General features: G+C 38.1%; 1 pseudogene; it reads left to right on the top strand.

Moving 5' to 3' along the window:
• Positions 1-469: 469 nt before the first annotated feature.
• On the top strand, positions 470-1,459 carry LOC114030099 (annotated as a pseudogene).
• The last annotated feature ends 8,957 nt before the right edge of the window (positions 1,460-10,416 follow it).

Below are 10,416 nucleotides of genomic sequence, written 5' to 3'. Positions count from 1 at the left end.
AAATGTTAGAGATCATTCAATCCTCTCCTATTACAGATGAGGAAACTAAGTTCCCAAGACTTGCCCAAGGTTACAAAGGTGAGAAAAAATCAGGATGGAGACTCAAGTTCCCTGCTTCCAATTCTTGGGATGTTTCCATAGCAGCCCAGTGCTTCAAAACAGCAGAGCATACCTGTTGATCTGTGAATCTCACCATTCTGGCTTCTCTGCATGGTAAGATTCTGAGCATGGTCCAGCCTGCTGAATACCTTATGGTGCTGTCACAATAGGACCTGGAAGGTAGCAATAGGTAATGAATATCCAGTGAAAACAGTAGATCTGAAAAAGTCAAGGCAAGGAGGAGGATGAGTGGCTGTGACCACCATGGTGCCCTCCAGATCACAGTTCCTCTCCAGGAGCCACTGCCATCTTTATGAGCAGCAGAGGCTTTAGCCATAGTCCTGGATGAGTAAAGGTTACTTTCAGAACTATGGCAACAGAAGAGAAGAAAGCAGAGACAGGAGTCAGTGGAGCACTAGCTACCAATGACAAGAATCTTTCTGATCCTGGAAAATCCAACTATCAGCTAAAATGCACTCTAGAAGGGCACACTAAAGCAGTATCTGCAGTCAAATTTAGTCCCAATGGAGAATGGTTAGCAAGTTCTTCTGCTGACAAACAAATTAAAATTTGGGGAGTGTATGATGGGAAATATTTGAAAAAACTAATTGCTCACAAACTGGGAATATCAGACATTGCTTGGTCATCAGATTCACAACTTCTGGTGTCTGCCTCAGATGATAAAACTTTTAAAATATGGCACTGTTTCACAGGGAAATGCAGAAAAACCCTGAAGGGACATAGCAATTATGTCTTTTGCTGTAACTTCAATGCCCAGTCCAAACTCATCTGTTCAGGCTCTTTCGATCAAAGCGTGAGGATGGGATGTGAAAACTGGAGGTGCCTCAAGTGTCTAACTGCTCATTCAGACCCAGTTACAGCTGTTCATTCTAATTGGAATGGATCTTTGCTGGTGTCGAGCAGTTTTGATGGTTTCTGCCGAATCTGGAATATAGAAGCATGTGAATATATTAGAACAATTTATTGTGATAAGAACCCTCCAGTTTCTTTTGTGAGATTCACTCCAAATGGAGAGTACGTTCATGCTGCAACTCTGGACAATATGCTTAAACTGTGGGACTTTGGGAAAGGAAAGTACTTGAAGACATATACTGGCCATAAGAATGAAAAATACTGTATATTTGCTAATTTTTCTCAGACTAATTCACGACTAGTTGTGTCAGGGTCAGAAGACAATTTAATTTACATTTGGAATGCTGACACAGAAGAGATTGTGCAGAAGTTATACGGTCACACAGATATGGTGATCGCAACAGATTATCACCCAAACGAAAACATTATTGCATCAGCTGCCTTGGAAAAAGATAAGACAATAAAACTATGGAAGAGTACCCATTAATCTCTTTCCTCATATTATCAATGACTCACTCATGAACTACATCCTGAGAAACAGGAAAGAGGAGTACTTGAGAATGAGATTTCTTGGCCTAAAGAATAATCCCCTTCCCCATCCCTCCCGTTCCCACCATTTTCCCTTTTGGAATTGATAACTAGTGAGATGAGGCAGCATCTTTACAATTTGACAATTAGTTTTTTGTCTTGTCAATGGGAAATATTTGCTTCTCCCATTAGAAAGCCTCAAAGACTTTCGTGATATTTCTTCCCAACTTTCCTGATGCTGTCAAAAGACGATTTTTCTTTTTTGTCATTCACAAATCAGTTCCTTCATTCCAACTTTTATAAATCGAGTCAACCAGAAGAGTGGATTCATACTTTTTTTTTAACTTTGGAAGGATAAATTTTATTTCAGTATGAGTTGTATTTCCTTAAAACAATGTTTTGTATCCTTAAAAATGTTGCTTACTCTCACTTCAGCTTCATGACCAAATTCAACCATGTAAATTCCTGAACTTCTTTCCTCAAAATTTACTGACCTCAGAGTGAAGTATCTTTTAGCCTTCTAAGAAGTTGATTGCTGTTTGTCTTTTGTATGGGGGTGGGAGACAGACCTGTGATTTTATTGGTGTAAGGATCTCAAAACAAAACACATAAGGCCTCTAATAATGCGGAATAGATTCTTCTTTACAACTTAGAGTCTTAAAGAGTTGTAAGGAAGACTGAAAGGTTAACTTGCGTAATTTACATAATTGGTATAACTTGCCCATACTTAGCTAATATGTACTGAGATAGGATTTGAACTCAGGCCATTCTGGATCCAAGGTCAAATCTCTGTTGTCTGTATCATAATCACACTAATTCTTTTTATAAATGATTAAGAGAAGTTGTTATATTGTAAATTTTATACTTTAAAATTTTTTCTGTTTAGTAATATATTACTTATTATAGTAGTTTGTAGCATACTTTTATATTTTCGTAGAAATAAAGACAAGAACTAAAAGAGCACTTTAAAGTTGGGAGTTTTTTGTTGTTTTTGTTTTTTCATGTCTTCTTGCAAAGCTGGCAAATAGGGTGGATTCTCTATCACCACTTCCACCAGGTGTCTAGAAAAGATTCTATGGCAGGGACAGAGGTGAGCCTTCTTCTCAGCCCTACTACACCTTGGGTTGCTGGAGCCCACCAGGAGATGGAACCCACTGTGATGGAGGCAGGTCCTGGATGGGCGGCCACTCTGGTGAATCCTGGAAGACCATAGCATTCTGCTGCTCTGGGCAGAGCTCCGCCACTTGGCCCGCTTCTCCAGGCAGTATTCAGTACCAGCCTCTGGCACCTCTCTGACGTCCTGCTCCCTGGACAGTCTCTCCTTGTGTACCTGGTCTGCCAGTTGTTCCAGGTCCTCCGATGTCATGTGTGAGAATTGACAGCTGGAGTCAAAGTCACACTGGCCTATCTCTAAAACATCCTGCAAGTCCTTTGTTCTATTCCTCCACCAGAATGGCCGCCATGTCTCAGGAGACGTCTTACCAGACCTTTTCAGCTCTCAGATTCTGGACTCCGTTCAGAGGCTTCTTCCGAATGTGGAGGTTGTCTTAGAAGGAATGATCACAATAATAGCAGAAATAGCTCTTCCCTTTGGGGTTCTGTGGAAGTCCAGGAAGAGGCTGCCCAGATGCTGGTGTCACATCCTGCCCACTCCTCCCGTGGTGCTCTCTTGGACTCATAGTCTGCCCATATACCAGAAGCCTTTGGACCCTAGAACTAGCTTGTTTTTGTTTGTTTTGTGTGTGTCTTTAATGTAAAGATAGTCATCTAAAGCTTATAGTATGGGACTTATAATGGTTTGACTGGACACTTCAGCCTCAGAATTCTTCCACTTGTTCTTTTAATGGTATAGAGGTTAGACTAAGTATTAAATGATGTATAGACTAGAAATTAGAGTAATGAAGCCTGGAATTTTAGTCTTGCAACAAATGCATACTAGTTGTGTACCCTGAGAAAGTCACTTCACCTCTGTCTGCCTGCCTCAGTTTCCTAATCTGTAAAATGAGCTTAATAATTTCATTTTCCTCATAGGGTTGTTGTAGGGTTCAATCAGATACTATATAAGTGCTTTATAAACCTAAAAAGAATAAACTTATATTAGCTATGAGCTATTATTTTTACACACTCAACACTAACCTATGTTATAATAAAATGGTGTGGTTCTGTGAAGGAAGGAAGGAAGGAAGAAAAAAGTCACTTTTTTTGGATTAGTGTATCAGGTGTTCATATGCATTGATAGAGGACTAAATTCACAATTTATAGTGAAGGCCTTCACAAAGAACTATAGTCAGAAGAAACTACTGGTCAGTAAGAAGGGAAACAGAATCACAGAGTATCAGAGTTGAAAGAATGTTCAGAGGACATTTAGTTCAACTCTTATTCAAATAGAAATGTCTTCTAATATATCTTCCATAAGTAATAATACAGACTTCACATGAAGGCCTATTGTTTAAGGAAATGTTTACCTTTTTAGTTTCCACCCTTTTAGAACTGTAATTCTCAGGAAGTTTTGTTGTTTTTGCTATTGTAGTCATAGTTGTTGTTTCTTTTCCTCTTTACATAGAATATAATCTGCCTTACTACAGCAACTACCCTTTGTTACTGGGACTACTTGAGGTCAAGAAGAGTAATTCTAATCTTTCTTCCCCTTGAAAACCATGAATTTCAGTCATGCCACATTTTCTTCAGATTAACTTTCCCTGGAGCCTTTATCCAAAGGTATATGTTCTCCAAACTCAAACCCACCAACCTCTTCTGGGCTCGTGCCAGGCTTTTAAGGCCCTTTCCAAAATGTTGCACCAAAATCTAAACATATTTCAAAGTTAGCCTGCCCAGAGCAGAGGACAATGGTGTGTATTGCTCTCTGTCTCTCTCTCTCTGTCTCTCTCTCTCTGTCTCTCTCTCTCTCTGTCTGTCTCTCTGAAAACCATACAGGAACCACATAAGAGCACAGAGCAAAACACAAGAAGAAAAGCAGATTCACAAGACTGGGGACAAAAGACCACCTTCCTAACTGAAGTCAAGGGTTTCCTCATCTAGTGAACTAATATCTCAACCTTCCCTCCTAGACCCCCCAAAAATCACCCAATATGAGTCTTGGAGATAATTTTAAAAGATATGCAAACTTGGGGATAAAAAGACCAGAGAAACAACCAGTTTCTGATTGGAAATATAACAGGTAAAAATAATTTTCAAGGAAAGGTCTTTTGCCTTAACTGAAAGACTGGGTAAATCTCTCATCTATTAGACCAGAAATATTTGGCTAGTCTCCAAACATCAGTTACCACCCTCTCAACAATGCAAAGCAAATCTGTTATGCTATTATGTTAATTTGGCTGGGTGTGATCATATTGTCTTCTTTTTTCAACTCTTCATATTCCTTTTATGGATACAGTGTTTCTAAAATTGGATCAGAATGAAAACTCCTATAGCAGCAAATTATACTCCTTCCCCCACCTATTACAGGAATCAACTAGAGGTAATTGAAAAGAATTGGTGTGAAGTGAAATTCATTGATCTGACCAAAAGAAATTAAATTTAGAGGAGAAAAAGAAGCTTTTAAACAGAAAGAGAATGCTATCTTGGGGGAAAATTAGAGAAAGCAAAAAAGACAATGAGCTTTCATGCTGGTTGGGTTGGTTCATTTGTGAATTAAATAATATTTTTTTTTTCTCTCTATGAAGTAAAAGTGTACATTTTGTTGAAATTCATGAATCCATATCTCTTTTAACAGTTAAGGAGTGAAACTAGCCCTATGTCAATCAGCATCAGGAGATACTCATTCGTCACATCTTCATTTACTTATTCTTTCATTTGGCTACCCATCTATTCACTTGTTGATTCCTTAGCTCATTCATTCACTTACACATTCTTACATCAGGGGAGCTATCTCAAGTCCTGATTTATATCTTGCCATTGGTCCCAGATGGCTATGAAGGGGAAAGTAAGGATGGTGACTTTGCACAGCCCTCCCTCACTTAAATCCAATTCACTTGCAAGTCATGGTATCACCTTCCTGATGGTATAGTCCTTTTCAAGAACAAAGGATAAATGACTGCAACATTCTCACATCTATTCAATAAGGATTTATTCATCCAATCCATTATCCATTTGTTTATTCAAGCATCAGTCACTCATTCAATTACTCACTTATTCATCCTTTCTCTCATTTATTCACTCCATTTATGTATTGATGCATCACTCAGCTTTCCTTCATTTGCCCAGTTACTCACTCGCTCATTCCTTAGCTCATTCTTTCATCTAAACATTTAGTCATACCTTCATTTGTGCATCCATTCATTTGTTTGTTCATTCTTTAACTTGTCCATTCAATTCATTCATCCATTTATTTAATTATTTATAACTTTAAATTATTCATGTATCATTCAATCATTTATCCATATAGGCATCCTTACATTTCTAATCTAATGAACAAGTTTTTGGGGTAAAATTTTCTCCCTGAGAAAAGACATCATTTTATCCTGCTGCTCTGCAGAGAGAGGATGAAGTCTGGTCACCAAAGGAATCTTGGGGACTGGGAGATGTTTTTATAATATTTTTTCTCACCATGGAGCACAGCATAGGCATTATACTTGGACTGTATTATGGACCCAGATATACTTATAGAGGCTGGAAAACAATCAGATAGATTAGACCAGTGTACAGGGAGGAGAACTATGCTGGTTTTAACACAATTATGGAGACATTGTGGGATCAATTGAAAAGATATCTAAATGAAAGGGATATTCTAAAGGCTTATGGGAAAAAATATAAGGTGATGGTGACTGAAACAATAACAAGTATATTCCTATGTTTTTTAACAGTAAAAAAAAAATATGATAACTACCTACACACATTTTTTAAATAATTTTCAATAAGGATATTTGTGCTTTCATCTGTAAGATGAAAAATGAAAGTGTGACTGGCAATGGGTAGGATGATATGTCCTGGAGAAGTCATGAATCTGCTGTAATGTGGGATTTTCTCATCTTCTATTGGCGGATGACAGGAGAAAGTTAGAGTACCTGGTGATGTTACCAAGATCATCGGCCAGTAATGGGAATAGTCCATAGAGTGCTTTGCCTAGACTGTAAGAATTAGGTTCTTGGGATTCACCTACAGAGTCACATTGTATATTCTTTTAACTTAGCTTACTTTTTCACATTTATTATATATCGTCAGGTAAGCTGTTAGCCAGAGTTGGAATACATTCCCAACCCACTTCTGTTGCTTCACAGTCTTCTGTCTTCAAGACCCATCTAAATGTTATATCCTTCATTAAGGTAAGAGAGGAGATAATAAAATGGCATCTAATTATGCTCAATAAGTTCAACTCTCCCAAATATTACTTCTTAAGTTACTTCAGAATTGGTCATTGAATTTGTTGGGCTGCTGTCAGTGGCTTTTGAGAAATTATGGTGAATAAGAGAAGAACTAAAGATTATTATGTGAGTAAATGTTTCCCCAATGTTCACAATAAAGAAGAGCAGATAGGTAGCCCAGTAGATAGAGCACTGAGTTTGGAATCAGAAAGACTCATCTTAGGGGCAGCTAGGTGGCGCAGTGGATAGAGCACTGGCCCTAGAGTCAAGAGGACCTGAGTTCAAATCTGACCTCAGACACATAATACTTCCTAGCTGTGTTACTCTGGGCAAGTCACTTAACTCCAATTACTTCACTTAAAAAAAAAAAAGACTCATCTTCATGAGTTCAAATCCTGCTGCAAACATTTACTAGCTGTGTTACCTGTGCAAGTCATTTAACCCCATTTCCCTTAGTTTCCTCATATGCAAAATAAGCTGGAGAAAGAAATGACAAACTGCTCTGGTATCTTTGCCAAGAAAATCCCAAATGGGGTCACAGAGTGTTGGACATGACTGATATAACTCCACAACGACAATAAGAAATTATAAACATGAGGAGTTGAGGAACATATGGGATGATTTGTATGGAATCATGTAGAGTGAAATACTCAGAACCAGAACAAGTAATTGTACAGTGACTATAAAAGTATAATGAAAAGGAATCTGAACTCTAATAATTGAGTAACCAATGAATATCCCAGAGAAAAGACAAGAAACCAAAGCTCCTTGTTCATGGAAAAAAAATTACTTGGTGATGATGGGGGAGGGAGAAGCCATTAGAGCAAAATGATCTGTACCTTACCAAGCAATTTGGGTATTTTAATGGACTGGAAATTTAATAGAAGTCAACACTTGATTCACTGCCAAAAAACAAGAATAGCAACAACAACAACAACAAAATAAATTAGATTTTAATCTGCATTAAGAGAACCATAGTTTCTAGAATGAGGGAGATTATCATTTATTTATACTCCATCTTGATCAGAACACATGTTGAATATTTTGTTTAATTCTGTGAATCATATATTTAAAGAACCTTTGATTTGCTGAATTGTGCTCACAGGAGAGTAACCATGTGAACATTAGTTGAAGGAACTAGGGATATTTAGTCTGTAGAAGACTAGACTTAATAGAGACAAGATAATTGCCATGTAGAAGTAGAGTTAGACCTAGGGGTTGGGACAAGAAAAAAAAAAATAACTAGAGCTAGTGAACAATATTTTTCCTCACTGAAAGGAATAATTTCCTGACAGTTAGAGTTGGCCAAAAGTTGAACAAGAAATATTCAACCAGACAGTTAAATAGAATTAAACTGAATAGCTAGTTAGAGCTAGTGGGGGAAAAACATTTCCTCTCATACCAGCTTCAGAATTTAGTTTCCCCCCTTTACTAATTCCTCATGTTTTTACAGAAATTGAAATTCCTATATAACTAATATCTCTGGTATCAGCATTGTTAGAGTACTAAGGATATTTATAGAACATCTAGGCCAATCCTCCCACTTAACAGAATAAGAAATTGAGGACCATAAAAGTGAAATTACTTTAATGACAACGTAATAGAGAAAAATAACTGAAAATCTTTAGGAACTTTGAGTAATGTAATGATAAACCAGCAGTTCAGAGGAATAAAAACAATCAACCCACCTCTGGCCATGGAGGACACGGACTTAACATCCAAAATGAGACAGAACATTTGGACATGAATTTTTTTTTTTTTCTGGAAAAAACTCCTTCTAGAACTTCGCAACTCACATGGAGCTCTCTCCAAAGGGATTTAGGATCTGGGATCAACTAGAAGTCACCTGCTCATTCTCAAATGAGAAATAAACCACTCTAGCTTTCTACTTGTAAATTGCCTTTGGGTCCTGGGGAGCCACAGAAATTAATTATTTTCTTTTTCTTGTCCTTCTCCTGTCTTTCTCCCTCCCTCCTCCTCTGGAGCAACTTTCACAGGGCAGGTTTAATCACTGAGTAACTACAAAGGAAGGTTTTAAATGGTTGTAAGTTTAGTTGGCTGATGCCTTATGGAGGAATTACTAAGACTGTTACAGTCTGTGGACCAGTGTAAAAAATATCTCAGCCAAAAAGAATCACTATATGGAAAAGATGATATAATAAGAGAAGAGGACTCTTTATTGTTTGCATGGAAACAGTAGTCTTTGATCAGACTACTGACCAGCAATCTTTCACTCTGCTGTCTGGGCCCATTGAACAGGTGATAGTATCTATCACATCACAAACTCTAATACTAAATATCTGATGCCGTGCCTAGTATACCTCTAGGAGATTTTGAGTCCATTTATCTTTTGGCCAAACTAATTTATACAGACACTGCCAACTCAATGAGCTCAGACCAAAATCCATTCTTAGATAGGTGGTATCATGAAATAGCTGAACTTGGAATCAAAGGACTGAAGCTTTAGTCCTAGCTCTACGATCTTCTATTTGTGTGACGATGGATAAGTCACTATCCCTTTCTACCTCTTTTGTATCTCCAGTGCTTAGCACAGTGCCTGGCATTTAGTAGGTACTTACTAAATGTTGATTGACTGAAATTTAATCTCAATTTATTTCTCTGTAAAATGGGCCAGCTGGGTGGATCAATGGATAAAGTGCTGAACCTGGAGTCAGGAAGAGTCATCTTTCTGAGTTCAGATCTTGCCCCAGACACTTACTAGCTGTGTGACCTTGGTCAAGTCACTTAACCCTGTTTGTCTCAATTTCCTCATCTATAAAATGAGCTGAAAAGGAAATAGCAAACCACTCCAGTATCTTTGTCAAGAAAATCCCAAATGGGGTCACGAAAACCTGGACATAACTGAAAAATGACTGAACAACAACAAAATGAACTTGACAGGACTTAAATTGTATTGTCGTAAAGAAAGTAATTTGTGAACCTTAAATAATAATTTAAATGAGCAGGAAGAAATCTTAGAGAACATGAAAGCCAACCTCTTGGTTATATAGAGTTCTCAAACCCTTCCTCATTGGGTACGTTATAGACATCTTCAGCATGGAGTGAAAGCACTTGAGATTGGTGGCTTCAGTCACTGCTCCTGGTGGCTTCCCCTTCAATACTGTTTGTGTTTCCATGTTACATTGCTCTTATTTGACAGAATTTGAAGCATTCTGGGTAACTTTCTGTACAGAAGATACTTACTTTTTAAACAGAATCTATTCAATTATTGTGAGATCAGGCATTTCCTCTTCAGATCCAACCTTACAATTTTCCATTGTTGTCACTGCCTTCCCTTCTCTTTGCAGCCATGCCTTAACTCTCTGTTACCATGCCCCTTAGTGCCCACAGCTCTCTCACTCTGGAGCATCTCTGTCTCATGCTGACCCTCTTTTCCCTACAGTACCTTCTGGGACCTCCATTTCTGGGACAGACAGACCCAGGCCAGCCATATTTTATTCCCAGTAGGTATAGCATTGGGCCTAGAGTCAAGAAGATCTGAGTTCAAACACAGCCTCAGACACTTACTAGGTGTGTGACCTTGGGCAAATCACTTAACCTCTCTTTGCCTCAGCCTCCTCATCTGTAAAATAGA

This window comes from Vombatus ursinus, unplaced genomic scaffold (genome assembly GCF_900497805.2).
Source record: "Vombatus ursinus unplaced genomic scaffold, bare-nosed wombat genome assembly UNPS02005236.1, whole genome shotgun sequence".
In the NCBI taxonomy this organism is placed as follows: domain Eukaryota; kingdom Metazoa; phylum Chordata; class Mammalia; order Diprotodontia; family Vombatidae; genus Vombatus; species Vombatus ursinus.
Note: the sequence above shows the minus strand (reverse complement) of the source record. Positions and strands in the feature narration are given on the sequence as shown.